This window comes from Fukomys damarensis, unplaced genomic scaffold (assembly GCF_012274545.1).
Source record: "Fukomys damarensis isolate Sample0158 unplaced genomic scaffold, DMR_v1.0_HiC HiC_scaffold_10, whole genome shotgun sequence".
In the NCBI taxonomy this organism is placed as follows: domain Eukaryota; kingdom Metazoa; phylum Chordata; class Mammalia; order Rodentia; family Bathyergidae; genus Fukomys; species Fukomys damarensis.
In genome coordinates this window covers 17,817,467-17,833,416 of record NW_022900922.1, presented here as the reverse complement: position 1 = coordinate 17,833,416, position 15,950 = coordinate 17,817,467, and the positions used below count along the sequence as shown (strand labels likewise).

General features: G+C 41.0%; 1 protein-coding gene across 1 annotated transcript in view; it reads right to left on the bottom strand.

Moving 5' to 3' along the window:
* Positions 1–15,950, bottom strand: part of LOC104861497 (cytidine monophosphate-N-acetylneuraminic acid hydroxylase) — a 147,772-nt gene that overhangs the window by 89,863 nt on the left and 41,959 nt on the right. The window lies entirely within an intron of this gene.

Below are 15,950 nucleotides of genomic sequence, written 5' to 3'. Positions count from 1 at the left end.
TTTTTTTTTTTTTTTTGTATTGGGGATCAAACTTGGGACCTTGCACTTTCAAGGCAGACAGCGGAACTACTGAGCTCCATCCCCAGCCCTTTCTTTACTTTCATAGACAAAATTCTGGAAATATCTCTCCTTTTCTCGCTCTCCCCACCCTTCCATTCACTCCCCAACCCACTCAAAGGATTTTATTCCCTTTGCCTCACTGAAAGCATTCTCCCTAAGAATATCTTCCACAACATGCTAGTCAAACAGTGTACTTCAGTCTTCTCTATCCTCAGTTGCATTTGCCATGCTTGACAATGATCTGCTTGAAACCCACTCCTTTGGGGCTCCCTCATTCCCCCAACACAGAACACCAAGTCCTTTCCCGTTGAAGGAAACACGCTGCCCAAGTCCACATTCCTCTTGTTGAAAAGGTGAACACCCTACCTGACCCCCTGCCTCTCTTCGGGCAAACCCCACCTCCAACCTACCTGCAGCATTACAGCTAACTGAGATGTTTTTAAATGTCAGAGTTGATTTTTATCTTTTACTCTTTAAGATTTTAGTGACTTCCAACATCAGGGAGATCGCCCTGATCAAAGTCCTTATCAGGGCCTTCGTGTGCATCCTGACCTGATCGAGCCACATTTTTAGGCCCCTGCTGCACCACACTCCCCAGGCCTCTCTGTTTGGCCACTGCAATCTTCCTAATGGCAGTTGTTCCCATAGCCCAAGGACTTTCTCATTTCATCTGTCCCCTCTCCTTGAAATGTGCACCCTCCCTCTGGGCTGGCTCGTTACTCATGTTTCAGGTTAAATGTCAAATATTTCACCTAGGAATCTCTGATTACAACATAAGACTCCAGAGCATCTAGAACTCTTCATGTTCCTTCTTGACATTCAGCACACTGACTACTTTCTCGGAGTCCACCTTCATCCCTGAACACCCCGAACATGACCCAGGGCCCTGTCTGTCTTGTTTGTTGCTAAGTCCCTGAAATTCACCATGGTACATCATTTTTTTAAATGTGTTCTTTGTTTTTATTTGACACATAGTAATTATACATATTGTGGGGTAGAGCATGACATTTCAGTGTATGCTTATAACGTGCAAAATGATCAGGTCAATTTGAACTTCTGCCTTGTTAGATATTCATCATTTACTTGTATTGGGAACCTTCAAAATCCTATTAGCTATTTTTAAAATAGACATTTGTTCCCAACCTTAGTGACTCTAGTGTGTTACAGAACTTCAGAATTTTTTCCTTCTGGGCTGTAGGTGCAGCTCAAGGGTAAAACACTAGCCTAGCATATGTGAGGCCCTGGCTTCAGTCCCCAAAACCCCCAGACACACACACACACACACACACACACACACACACACACACACAAGTGCATTCCTTCTATACAACATAGAGCATAATTTTTAATAAATAAATGAAAGAACAAGCAAGAGTGACACTAACGCCAGTCTGTAAAAATGAGATGAAGGTTGAGAAAAAGCAATTTCCAAATGTCTAATTTCAACAATAAATTTAGTCTGAAGTGGAAGAAGAGTATACACAGAAGCCAGACATCTGTGAAAGTCAGGTGTGTTTACAGAAGCAGCTAACAAGGGTAGAAGAAGTTTGAAAAGAGCTTCTTTTTCTAATGTATTATAGACTACAGCAGGATCTGTACATATAGTAGAGAACATATCCAGAGGAAACCTTTGTTATATTAGATAAATGCACATTGCATAATTTTAGCTAAGTAAGGTGTGGCTGAGTAGATAAAGATAATGGCTTCTAGGATAAGGCATTTAGAATTAGTTCAACCCTATAAATCAAGAAGGGCTAGATCTAAAAGAATTGAGGTTTTATAAAACTAAGAATTTTGGGCCAGGGATGTAGCTCAGTGGCACCTTGCCTGCTTGGCGAGCTCAAAGTCCTGAGTTCATTCCCCAGTAAAGGAGAAAAAAAAAAAAAAGAAAACCTAAGTACTTGACCTTTAAAAAGAAAACAATCCCCCGAGTTAAACTGTAGCTGTCCGGAACTGAAAGGGATATCTTTTACTGCCAGCCCAATCCTGCTTCCTCCCATTCCCAACTCCCCATATTTTATAACATAGCTGTGGCTCTAAGAAGTTAGATCTTTTTCCTAAATTTACATGTCTACTTAGTAGCAAACCTGATAATAGGAACCAGGTCTCTGTGTCAATCTTGATTCTTTATGGTTCTTGATTCCATACATCCCAATAAGACTGCTCCAAAGCATGGCCTAAAAAAAGTTTTCCAGAAATACTTCTGCCTTCTAATCTCAGATCTTGATCCACCCAAATAGCATATCCCGCAGAGAGAGAAGCCTTTGGAGGATGCCAACCCCACATTACCTTCCCTTTGCCACCCACATTACTTTAAGCCTTAGGAATAAATGACAGGAGTAACTGGAGGACTTTGAGGGACTCCTTTAAATGAGATCCTGTTCTAAAGCAAGAGAGAGATACATGCATGAATAGAAATACACTGTACGCATTACAGCATGTATACAATTAATGCACGTGAATAAGGAAGCATAAAAACACTCGTGAGGAGTCTTACGAAAACACAATTGTAAATTGCTTAGCTTTTGCCAAATGCAAATAAGCAATGAAAACAAAACTCTCCCAACAAGAAAGAAATGAGTAAACCATTGTACAACATTCTATCACCCATCTTCTGCAAACTCTGGTTAAATCAGTCACGACGCTGTCCTAGGATATTTGGGAAACGTCTTGTAGAAGAAATGACTAAAAAGGATCCAGAAATTACATTTCTAAGTAGCCAAAAGAAAGAAAAGCAAAGACTCAAATGGTACTGATGCACCAATATCTATAGCGTAATACCCAAAAGTAAAAATAGCCCTAATTCACATCTAGAGATAGATAAATACAATGTGGTACATATGCAATGGAATATTATTCAGTCATAAAGAGTACACATTACTAAGATATGTTTCAACATGGATGCAACTTGCAAATATTATGTTAAGTGAAGTAAATTTAACATAAAAGGGTATATATTGTATAATTCCCCTTATATGAGGTACTTAAAGCAGTCAAATTCATAGGGACAGAAAGGAGAATAAGGGTTGGTAGCAGCTGGAGGGAGAAGGTAGATAGGAGTTACTGATTAAGGTAGTCATAATTTCTGTTTGAGATGATGAAAATTTTCTGGAAAAACTGGTGATGGTCATTACTGAACTTTGCAAATATACACTTCAAAAAGGTTAGGTGGTAAATTTTATGCTATATATATTTTAAACACAATTAAATAAAATACTCAACACCTTCTGGTTCCAGTCAAGATGAAACAGTTTCATTTATCCAAGATTCTCCTTTACCTGGCTAAAAAATGTAACAGAAGCCAGGCATGGTGGCACACACCTGTAATCCCAGCACTCTGGAAAGCTGAGGCAGGAGGATCACCAATTAGAGCCTAGCTTGGACAACTTAGCTGCTTATTGAGACCCTGTCTCAAAAATTTTTTAAAAAATAGATAAATAACTAAAGGTGTAGGGAAGGTGGGATGGGTAGGGGAAGGGTAATAAGGGAAAAGAAAAAAATGTGAGAGAATGAAAAGATGAAAATAAAGTGTTTGTAGATGGGGAGGGGAGGAGGGGTGAAGGAAGGGCAGGGGTAAGGGGAAAAAATGAGAATCAAGACTTGTCATGTAGAGGTACAAGATCCCAACAATGAATGTAACTGCACTGTATCCCTAAAATGTACCAATAAATTCAATTAAAGCTGAAAAAAATAGATAAATAAAAATAGAAAAGGCTAAGGATATAGCTCAATGTGAAGGCTTTGGATCCCATCCCTAGTACTAATTAAATCAAGATCAAATCCTAAAGCGTGTTCAAGGAACCCACAAATAGTTCCAAAAAAGATCTGGACATGGTGGCACGTACCTATAATCCCAGGACTTTGGAGGCTGAGGCAGGAAGGAGGATCACCACAAATTCAAGGCCAGCCTGGGCTACATAAGGAGCCCAGGGCCAGCCTGAACTACACAGCCAGACCCTGTCTCAAAAAAAAAAAAAAAAAAAAAAAAAAAAAAGAAGACAGGAATTGGCAGGGGCAATAAAAATAAAACGTGATCCAACAGTCTGTAAGAAATTCATTTGAAGTACAGCAAAGGAAAGTTAGAAGTAAAAGACTAGAAAAAGATAAACCATGCTTACATTCATAGAAAAAGAGTGGTACAATATCTTTCCTTTGGATAAATGCCCAGTAGTAGATATTTATTTGGTATATGGTAGATCTATTTCTTGTTTGTTTGTTTTTGGTTTTTTTTTTTTGGGGGGGGGGTTGGTACCGGGGATTGAACTCTGGTCCTTGCACTTGCAAGGCAGGCCACCGAACCGCTGAGCTAAATCCCTGGCCCATTTGTTTGTTTTTTGATGAACCTCCATACTGTTTTCCATAATGGTTGTACCAATTTATATCCCCATCAAAAATGGGGAAGAGTTCCGCTTCCTCTTCAGCCTCCACACCAGCAAATCTGGTATGTTTTCATTTCTGTAATAGTCATTCTAACTAGGGTGACAGAATAACAGTTTTGAACTGCATTTACCTGATGATTAGTGATATTGAATGATTTTTCATATACTTGCTAGCCATTTGTATATCTTCTTTGAGAAATATCTATTTGAATTACTTGCCCATTTTTAAATTAATTATTTGGTTTCTGCTTTGTATTGTGAGTTCCTTAAATATTCTTCAGATTGAGCCCTTGTTGGAGGAAAAGCTGGTAAGTTTTTCTCTTGTTCTGTAGATTGTGTCTTTACTTTGTTGATTGTTTTCTTTGCTGTGCAGAAGCTTTTTAATTTGATATATGTAATCCCATTTGTAAATCTTTACTTTTGATGCTTTGCTTTTAGGGTTAAATTTTTAAAATCCTTGCCCAGACCAATGTCCTAGTGATTGTACCCCAGATGTTAAAAGTCCCGAGTACTGAACTGTGTGACCAAGCACCTGTCCCTGGGCTGTAGGACCATCACCAATGGTAATTTTCACCTCTGAAAAAAACATGTACTCAAACATTTAAATTAGATTTCTATTCATATAAAAGGAAGGCGCATTACAGAGCGTTACGGAAGTGGGTCATAGATACACCATTGGCTTCACACAGTACAGATCTAATATAGGGTCCTTCAGAGCTAACTGAAGGGGAAATATGCTTACTACCCCACAGTGTGGGCCAAGCATGGATGTCTGCAGGCACCAGGCCAACATCCAACAGAAGGATGCACAGTGGCCAGCACTTCAGGACTAAGGACTATGCTCCCTGGGTGACACAGCCAGGTGCAACTAACTTAGGCTGACCCTGAAGAGGACAGTGAGCACACAGGTCCTCTAGGCAATGAGAGATGTTCCAGACCTGCAAGAAGGACCCGGGGCTGCTGCAGAGGGCCGTGGGAGGAATTCTGGCCTCTGGCAGGGCACGCAGATACAGAGAAATAAGCTGAAAGTCCCCATCCACTAAAATAGGATCAGGCCCCTGTTTCCCCTTGGCATTGGCAGAATGTAAAATACAAACAACAATCAGTGTTCATTTGCACACTGGTTTGTAGCGCTGCTAGTGGAGCACAGGCTGATGTAGCTTTTTCTGGCAATTTGGCACTCTATATAATAATTTATATAACCACTTTTAAATGTGAATTTTTTTCAACTCAGCAACTCTTCTAGTTACCTAAAGAATTATCTCAGACAAGCTGAATAAGATGTCCTGTTGCAACAAAATTGACATATGTAATCCCATTCGTAAATTTTTACTTTTTTATTTCTATTTTTATTGTTAGCACTAATAGAGCAATGGGCACCATTCAGTGGGGCACAGTGAAGCTCTTTATTAAGAATAAAGTAGATGTGTAGGTACTAACATAAATAGGGCTCTGCAACCTATTTTTGTTAATGTACATTTTTTGATTTAGGATGTGTAAAAATTACCTGCTATATTATTTTGTCTTAAAATATCCAATTTACTATACTACAAAACTGCTATACTCTTGCTTGTAGGGACTTTTTTTACTCAGCAGCAGATGAAGCTTGCAATACAAAGATTACATTTGAAACACCAGAATATCTTAGAGTCTCATACATTACAGTTACTGAAAAATTGTCAATTACTTAATGAAGCAGTCAGCCCAGCAACTCTAAGCTTTCGTCCAACTCTAGATCTTTGATTCGAACTGTGAACAAAATGCCCTTACTCATAAAATAATCATGACAATACCTAACTTAGAGAGCTGCTGTGGTGACAGCAAAATCGAGTCCTAGTTTAGCACCTACTATAGCAATTTTAGGAGCTCTTCTCTGATTGGTCTTCATCGGATAAAATCCACTTCTGTACTGAGTGCAGACTGATGCCAAAAGTTCCAGAAAGCCTGTTTCAGGGCATCTGCAGCAGCAGGGCTGGCACTGAAGAACAGGACAGCAGGAAATGTCAGAGCCCAGGAACATGGCCTTAGTGGGGAATAAAGGGGGTGCTGATCACAGGGGCAGCCGTGATTTTTAAAAAATTCACAGTGGCTGTTAAAATGGCGTCATGTTTGTTGAACATTTTAAACACACAAACTGACCTCCCCGCCAAAAGTCTGGAAATCAGAGGAACCCTAGAGAAGCCCCCTTCCCACCCCTCACCTTCTTGGTCATTCTTCATGAGAAACTAGATTGCAGACTTTAAAATCTTCTTGGAGCAGAGAGAGGGGCTCTCTGAATTTGTGGGTTGGTTTCCTAAGGCTGTTGGAACAGAGGACCCCAAATCAAGTGCTTTCACAACAGAAATGCACTCGCTCACAGTCTGGAGCCCACTAGTGAAAAACCAAGATATGGGCTCCTTGTGGAGGCACCAAGAGATTAATCTGTCCCTGCCACTCTCAGTTCCCAGTGGCCACTGGCTGTCCTTGTCCTCCTGAGCTTGTACATACTTCATTTCAGCTGCTTCCTGTATCTCCATGTGGTCTCTACTCTGTTCTCCTCTCTTGTCTTCTCTTCTTAGAAGGACACCAATCATTGGATTTAGGGCCCACTCAGATAAGCCTGGACAATCTCATTTTGGGGGCCATGGCCTATTACAGTAGTCTCCCTGTAACCCCGGGGGACATGTGCCAAGACCCCGGTGTGCGCTTGAAACTGCACATTATACAAAATTCTGTATGATTTTAACTTATAGATTAGGCACACTAAGATGTTAACAATAGTTCATGATAAAATGGAATAATTACAATCATGTACTGTATATAAAAGTTATATAAGTGTTGTCTCTTTCTCATTCAAATGATCTTAATTTATTATAATGATTTCTGACTGTGGGCACAAAGCTGGATATGGGGTGGGGGTGGTTTACTGTACTTCTGCAAAGATCCTTTTTCCTCCCAGAGGTTCTGGGTGGACACATCTTTGGGAGAGGGACCACGTGACCCACTACAGCTTATTTGTGTGTGATTTCAGTTTTGGAAGAAGGCTACTAGAAGTATAACCTGAAAAGAAGTAAAGGCTAAAAATAGAAAGTATAATTTTCCTGAGTAGTTTCAAGCAGATGGATGTAAGTGGTTTGTGGTGTCCATTTTGAAATATTGTGGTATCATTTTAAAAAATTAATCCAAGTCTAGACTGTTACAGAAGTGTTTAGCAGAAAACAATTTCTTCTGAATTTCCTCTTTATGGACTTCCCAGTTCCTCTTTGGACCGTAGTTGTTGAAAATACATATACTTGGCTACAATATATTGAGATTATATAGAGGAAAGAGCATAAAAAAGTAGCTTAACAGATCTTGAGGTACCATCTATTAAATTTGGATTGTTTCTAGTAAAACTGAGATTTTTGCATTCAGTCAGCTAAATATCTAAATGGATCCTATTGTTAAAAACAACTGAACAAAATATCTGACAAGAATCTTAAAAGAGTCAATGAACTACCCGATGGCAAGGAATTCTCCAGTCAGTGAGGATGTGGTGAGGACAGGGATTTGTAAGGAAATGGGGAAAGTACCAGAGCTACCATTGTTGGGCAAAGAAGGAGCAGAAGGAGGACACTGAGCTTTGCATTTTGTGACCTCAGAGGGCTCAAGAGACACAGACCCAAGCCTGCCCAAGCTGAAGTGTCTCACAGGGGTGCATCCCCAAAAAGCAATGGGCTAAGCCATCTATTTTATTTCTAAAACTTATTTTTATTAGTGTGCATTAACTGTACATATTAATTGGGTTGGTGGCTAGTTTAATTCATGCATGCAGTATAAAATGATCCAATCCTACCTCTTCTCTTCACCCACCTCCTCCACACTCACACCTTCCCAACCTCTGTTAATCTCTGCTCTACATTCAAGTTCACTGTTTTTAGTTTTCACACAGGATAGAGATCATGTGGAACTTGCCTTTCTTTGTCTGACTTATTTCACTGGACAAAATATCCTCCAGCTCCCTCTAATGACAAGCTTTCCTTCTTCTTTATGGCTGATTAGTACTCCACTGCATACATATACCACATTTTCTTTATCCAGTGCTCTACAGATGGGCACCTGGGCTGATTCCATATTTTAGCCTTTGTGACAAATGCCACAGTAAATGGGGATATGTGGGTATCTCTTCACTACGCTGCTTTCCTGTGGGTATAGAGTAGATCTATTTTTAGGATTTTTAAGGAATCTCCATACTGTCTTCCACAGTACCTGTAAATTTATACTCCCCATCAACAGCATATGAAAGTTCCTTTCCCCCACATCCTCACCAGCTTTGTTATTGTTCTCATTTTTTGAAAATAGCCATTCTAACTACCTCATTATGGCTTTGATCTGTGTTTCCCTGATGACTAATGATATTGAGCCTTTTTACATGTATTTGTTGGCCATTTATATTTCTTCTTTTGAGAAGTATCGTCAGATTATTGTCCATTTTTTATTTGGATTACTTAGATTTTTTGGTAAAGTTTTTTGGTTCCTTATACGTTCTGGGTATTAACTCTGTGAATAGGTGACAAACATAGTTTCCATTGTGTTGGCTGTCTCTTCACCGTGTTGATGGTTTCCTTTGCTGTGCAGAAGCTTTTCAGTTTGCTGTAATCCACTGGTCACTTTTTACTATTCTTTACTGGGCTTTCTTGTCCTATCCATCCCCCATACCGATGCCTTTCAGTGTACCCGCTATATTTTCTTCTAGTATTTTCAGAGTTTCAGTCTTCCTTGTGGGAAGACTAGAACTGATTTTTGTACAGGTAGGAGTTAAGGGTCAACTTTCAATTTTCTCCATGTGAGTATACTGTTTTTCCAGCACCGTTTATTGAAAAGGCTATCCTTTAGAGGAAATAACTTCTCGTGTTCTATAGCATGGTAGGATAACTAATATTAAAACTAAATCATTTCAGTGCTCTCTTCAGCAACATATATACTAAAAACTAAATCATTTCATACTTACTATCGAAGAATTTAAATACTGTCCACTCAAAGAAATGATGAATTTCCAAAGTGCTGTTTCCCTGACCTGATCATTACACATTATATACATGTGTAGAAACAATACACTGTGCCCCATAAACATTTTTAAATTAATTTTTTAAATTTCCATGATTTTTTTTTAATTTTACTTATAAAGATGATATTACAAAGAATGAATGGGCAAGCCACACACTGGGAGAATTTATTTACAAAATACCTAACAAAAAACTCACACACAAAACTCTATATAAAAAGAATTCCTTCAACTCAAAATAAAAAGACAAGAAATACGTGTTCTTTAAAAAAGCAAAAGATTGGGCCAGGGATTTAGCTCAGTGGTGCCACCACCTGCCTCACAAGCACAAGGTCCTGAGTTTGATCCCCAGAACCAAAAAAAAAAAAAAAAAAAAAAAAAAACCCAAAGATTTAAATAGATGTCAAAAAAATATGTACAAATGGCCAAGAGCATATGAAAAAGTTTCCAACACCACTAGATCAGAGAGATGTAAATTAAAACCGCAAGTAAAAACCAAAAACTGCCCAAGGAATAAAAATATTAAGGATGACTCATATTTCTACTTATAGGCAAGATACAGAAATGGGAACCAGATCTAAACAATACTTACCCACCTTCAAGGGGAAAAAAAGATAAAATATAGGAAACTGCAATTCTACAAATAAATTAGACAGCACAGAGCAGTGTCCTCCAAAAAACAGGAGTGATTGAAGGAAAGAATCGTTAGAAGCCACACAGCCCTGGGAACAGTGTAGGACTGAGGATCTGACTCCTTGGAAGACCACGCTCCTAACAGCAGCAAAAGTCAGCTGTGTGTCCCCAACACTTAAAAACATGAAATCCAGGGGCCGGGGATTTAGCTCAGTGGTTCTGGTGCCTGCCTCACAAGCAAAAGGACCCAAGTTTGATCCCTGGTACAAAAACAAAACAAAACAAAAAACATGAAATCCAGGTGCAGTGGTACACATTTGTCATCCCAGCTACTTGAGAGGCTGAGGCAGGAGGATTTCAAGTTCAAGGCCAGTGCAGGTAACTTGAGATCCTGTCTCAAAATAGAAAATGAAAATGGCTGGGGATGTGGCTCCATGGGAAGGCCCTAGGCACAACCTCCAGTACAAGAAAGCAGAGAGAGGAGAGAGAGAGAGAGAGGGGCGGGGGGAGTTGTCTGTCTCTGTTCCATTCCCTCAGAATAAGCTCCACAAGAGAACAACTTCTGCTTTGTTAATCTCCATACCCACAGGGCTTACAGTGCTGCCTGGTGAAAGGAGACAAGACAGAAATACTTGTTGAGGGCTGGGGATTTAGCTCAGTGGTTCTGCCGCCTGCCTCGCAAGCACAAAGACCTGAGTTTGATCCTCAGTGCCAAAAGAAAAAAAAAAAAAACCAAAAGAAATACTTGTTGAGGGCTGGGGATTTAGCTCAGTGGTTCTGCCGCCTGCCTCGCAAGCACAAAGACCTGAGTTTGATCCTCAGTGCCAAAAGAAAAAAAAAAAAAACCAAAAGAAATACTTGTTGAGAGAACAGTTGTTACGGTCACAATTACCCATATAACACCATTCTGCACACAGAATGGCCTATAAGTGTTTTCTAGGTGGTCTGTAGCAAAGAGGATCCTAAAGCATTTCCCAGCATGCTGTGGTGCCTCCCAAATCAGCTAAATCGAATGAATGAATGACCTTCTGCCGGGGAACCCTACCCTGAAGACACAGATTACAGAAGTGAAGAGGGTGTCCCTCAGAAATCTATCATGTTCGATGACATCGCTTGCTTTTTACCCTGGATTCTGTGAAGAAATAAGTTTGGTAAATATTATGTCTTCTAAGATGTCTACTTGTGTCTTTAAACTCTTGTATACTTTTATAAATTTTCTAAAATAATAATGAATCACTTTATTTTAATTGTGTGCTGCTGAATTTTAAGAAGGGCCACTCTGATGATTATGGAGTGAGAATGAAACCCCAGAAGCTCCACCCCTTTTGTAAGATTGACTGGTCGAAACTGTGCCCTGATCGGCCACCTGAAGGGACTTTAAACATTGCAATTGTTCGACAAGTTTGGAACAAAGTCAGGGAACCCAGAAAAGAAGGACACCCTGACTGATTTCCTTACATAGATTCCTGGCTTAGTCTTTGCCAGAGCCTGCCACCTTGGCTCCAGATCTGCACTGAAGGCAATACAAAGACTGTTCTGGTTGTTAAGACAAGCCTCTCATGGCATACTGCCTCAGGGCAACCCCAGCCAGACAAACTTTACCAAGTACTCTGACAAGATCCATCTCTTAGAGCCAGACCTACCCCTGCCATATGTCCTGCAGGCTCAAGCCACTGCACCTTACCCATATCCCCACAGTCAGTTCAAGTTCTGGTGCCTGGGTCACCAGCCCCATCTGTCCCTCTAGGCTCAACTACTTCATCAGTACCTCTTCAGCCAGCCCAGGCTGCAATGTCCATGTCACCAGCTTCATCTATTTCAACAGACACAGCAACCTCACCTCTACCAAGCACTCAGCTAGAGCCTTCTCCTTGCCTTCCACCACCAATGGGCTCCCCCATCAGACATCATCTCCAGTCAGCTACTCAGCCCAACTCTTCTGCCCACCTCCAAATGCCTCTCTGAGCATATCCAGGAGTGCCAGGGGGACCACCGGGCCAACAGCCTTTGATGTATCACCAGACTTTGAGCACCACTGACCCTTAAATTGGAAAAGTCACACTCCACCATATTCTGAAAAGCCTCAAGTGATGATGGACCTCCTGACATCTGTCTTTCAGATCCATCAGCTGACATGGGACAACTGCCAACAGCTCCTGACCCTCTTCAGTAGGGAGGAACACCGCCACATCCTAAATGGAGCCCAACCCTGGCTAGTAACACAAGCACTACCCACTCCACTGACCCTGATCACTGGGCAACTGAGGCCCTTCCCTGGAGGTGTCCCACCTGGAACCACAACACAGCAAAAGCTTTTGAGGCTCTAACGCTATATCATACCACTCTCCTAGCAGGCCTCAGGGAAGGAGGGAAAAAAGCCTATAAATATGTCAAAGGTTCCACTGTCATCCAAGAGCCAGATGAGAGTCCAGCCAAATTCTATGAGAGACTATATGAAGCCTATTGGGCCTATACTCCCTTTGACACTGAGGCTCCCGAGAATCAACAGTTGGTCAGTGCTGGTTTTGTTGCTCAATCTGCTGCTGACATCAGAAGAAAGAATCAAAAGGTTGATGGGTTTGCAGGGATGAGTGCCACCCAATTACTGCAGATAGCCTGGAAGGTTTTCATCAATAGAGAAAAAGGAGAAAAGAGAGAACAACAATGAGAGGCTGGTTGTTGAGCTTGCAGAAGGACACTTTGCAGCAGTCCTATGAAAGCCTCCTCCTGAGATGCCCAATTTGTATTGGTCCTGCCAATAAAACCAGACAGCTCACAACCCAAGACTGAAGGGAGGCCATTCCCCTTGGCCTATAACCAGTGTGCTTGATGCAGATAGTTTGGACACTGGAAAGATCAGTGTCCCCTCCATCTACAAGACGCAAAGAAGCCTGGATGCACAGGCCCACCCTAGCCTGAACCTCTCCTCGCCTTGTTAGGCCTAAACAGTGACTAGGATAGACTGGGCTCTATCATAGTGGGCCCCCGAGAGCCCATGGCCACTGCTAAAATTGGGGGCAAACCTGTGACTTTCATGGCAGAGAGCAAAACCGAACATTCTGTTGTGACCCAACTTGTTGCTCCTCTGGGCCCCCCATGAATCCAAGTCATAGGGGCCACCGGGCCACCTTCTGAGAAACAGTTCTGTCAAAACTGGTCCTGGCTCTTTGAGGAATTATCCTGACCACGCCCATTGGTGTAAATAAAATTTACTTTCTATCTTTAAGCCCTGGGTGCCTTTTGGTGCTTCCCATTTGCCATTACAGCAGCTCATGGCTTCTCTAATGGCCAGCTCTGCCTCCTCTTGCAGTTTTCCTCAGGTGATCCTCATTCCTGGTTTCTCCAAACTTCTGGGGTCTCCACTGCACCTCTGGCTTCACACTCACAGCTTCACACACTGCCCTCTCAGGGGCACCCTGCCTGGCCTCCCGGGCCTTCTTCTGAAATCTGGGTGGAAGCCTCCCTGACCCCACAACTCTCACATTCTGTATGCACCTAAAACCAGTGCCATTTGGATGCTCCCAAGGTCTGGCACCAGCTGGAGCATTAGCCAGGCTTCCTTCTCTCTTGGCTATAGGAATCCAGTGCCTATGAACCAAATCCCAAGGAGCATCTTCCCTAGGCTGCTGCCATTCTGGAACATGGTGCTCTGGGCCTCTCTTCTCAAAGCAGTCTTTCACTTTTGCAATGCTGAGGCTGCAGAGGCTGGAGTCATGTTGGATCTTGTGATGTACTCAGTCCATCTTTTTTGTTGTCTTATTTTGAAATAGCTGGCTTTTTTCATTTTTGCTAGTCTTTTCAGCTTCCAATTTCTCCTCTGTACCTCTTTGAAGGCTGCAACCTTATTGGAGCTTCCTTTCTGGCCAAACTCAAAACACTTTAAATCATTCCGCTGGGCTCTTTACTCTTAATTCTCAACATAAATCTGGCTAAAAGTCCCTAACAGTACCAATGCCACTGTCTCAACATTAGACTGCCTTGAAATTTCTTCTGCCAGATTAGTCTGCCACCCTTAATCTCAGTCTCCAGCAAAGTCTGTGGACACAAACAAAAATTCAGACCAACTTTCTGCTGAGGCTTAATACGCATCAGCTGTAGTCCAACAGACAATGCCGTCCTTCTTCCCAGCAGAAACCTCCAAAGCCTGGTCTTTACCAGCAGAATTTCTATCAGCATTCTGGTCTTTTGAGATCTGATCAAAAGCTCCCACAGATATATAGCCTGAGGTAGCTCGGCTTTACATTTTCAGCCATCATCTCCAAACCTTTCCAGATTCTTTCTACAAGCCAGTCCCAAAGGTTCCTGAACCATGTGGTCAGCTACAGTCACAGTCATAACCCCACTTCTCTAGTACCAAAATCTGTTTTTAGTTACTGTTCTCATTGCTGGGACAAAATATCTGGTATCAATAATGTATCACTTTTATAATAAAAATTTAAACTTTTTTAATTGAGAAAAAGTGACAAATGTAGGAACCTAACATGAAACAAGGATTGTATATCTCTCGAGCACACTGAATACCACAAGTACTCAAGACAGGGTAAGCAAAATGAACTCTAGTTTTCAAATTTTACAAAGATGGCTTTTGGATCTGCCAAAAACGTACTAAATTAAACCACCTCAAATAGGGTGGAGTCTTTGGCTCTACACCATGGCTTTGTTGAGCAGGGTCTCACACATATTTTAAAAATTAATTTCCACCTCACCATTATGATCTATTTGATTATACACACCACCCAGAACTATATAATCACAAGACTTTCAAAACTATATGATGCTGCTTTGGTATTTACTTTTCAGGATATGATGAAAGATGGAATGAACTCAATCCATTATTTTTTCTTGTCAGATTTGACCCTTAATAGTCATTGAGAAATTATAACCATGTAGTGACACAACTCACAGCAGCTAAATCTTAGAAGTGATCTTAGAAGTGTATGTCCCTCAGCAGATGAATGGATAAAGAAAATGTGGTATTTATACACAGTGGAATACTACTCTACCATAAAGAAGAAGAAATAAGTTCTTTGTAAGAAAATGGATGCAACTGGAGAACATGTTAAATGAAATAAATCAGACACAGAAGCTTAAATGAATCCCCCTTTCTTATGTCCTCAGTCCTTTTTATTTTTTATTGAGAGAGGATCTCCCAAAGTTACTAAATTACCCAGGTTGGGCTGAATCTTCTGATCCTCCTGCTTCAGCTTCCCAGAGTGCTGGGATTACAAATGTGTGCTCCCATGCCCAGATCATTCTTTTTTCTATATTAACTATAGTCTTTTTGTGAGATAAACTCCCTTTTATCTCCAGCTTGCTTACACAGTTGTACAGGTTGTTAAGAAAAGAGATTAAATCCATGATTCTTTCTTAATAATTTTTAAAAATGATGAGTTGATTTCCTGGAATCCTCTAATTTGTTACAATATCATTGTGAACCCATAGAGTTAAGCCTGTTTGATAAACCTAAGCTACTCCATTGTTATTTGTATTAATATAGAGGTTTTCTCATCTTGGCTAGTGGGAAATTTTGTCTTAAATTAACAAGAACTGTACATATTTAGGGCACACAACAGGCAGTTTTGATATATGTATTCATTACGGCTTGGCTGCATCGAGCTAGCTAACATATGCATTACCTCAAGTACTTTCTTTTGTGATGAGACACTCAATGTTTACTCTCACCAATTTTCTCTAATATATAAAATGCAGTCACCATGATATACAGTGGAGCTTGTGAGCTTTCTTCCTTCTTTTTTTGTCCAACTGAAGTTTTGGATCCAGTGACCAACACCTCATCTCCCCAACCCTTCACCCCAGCCTCTGGCAAATCCCACACTCCTCTCTGCAGACACTTT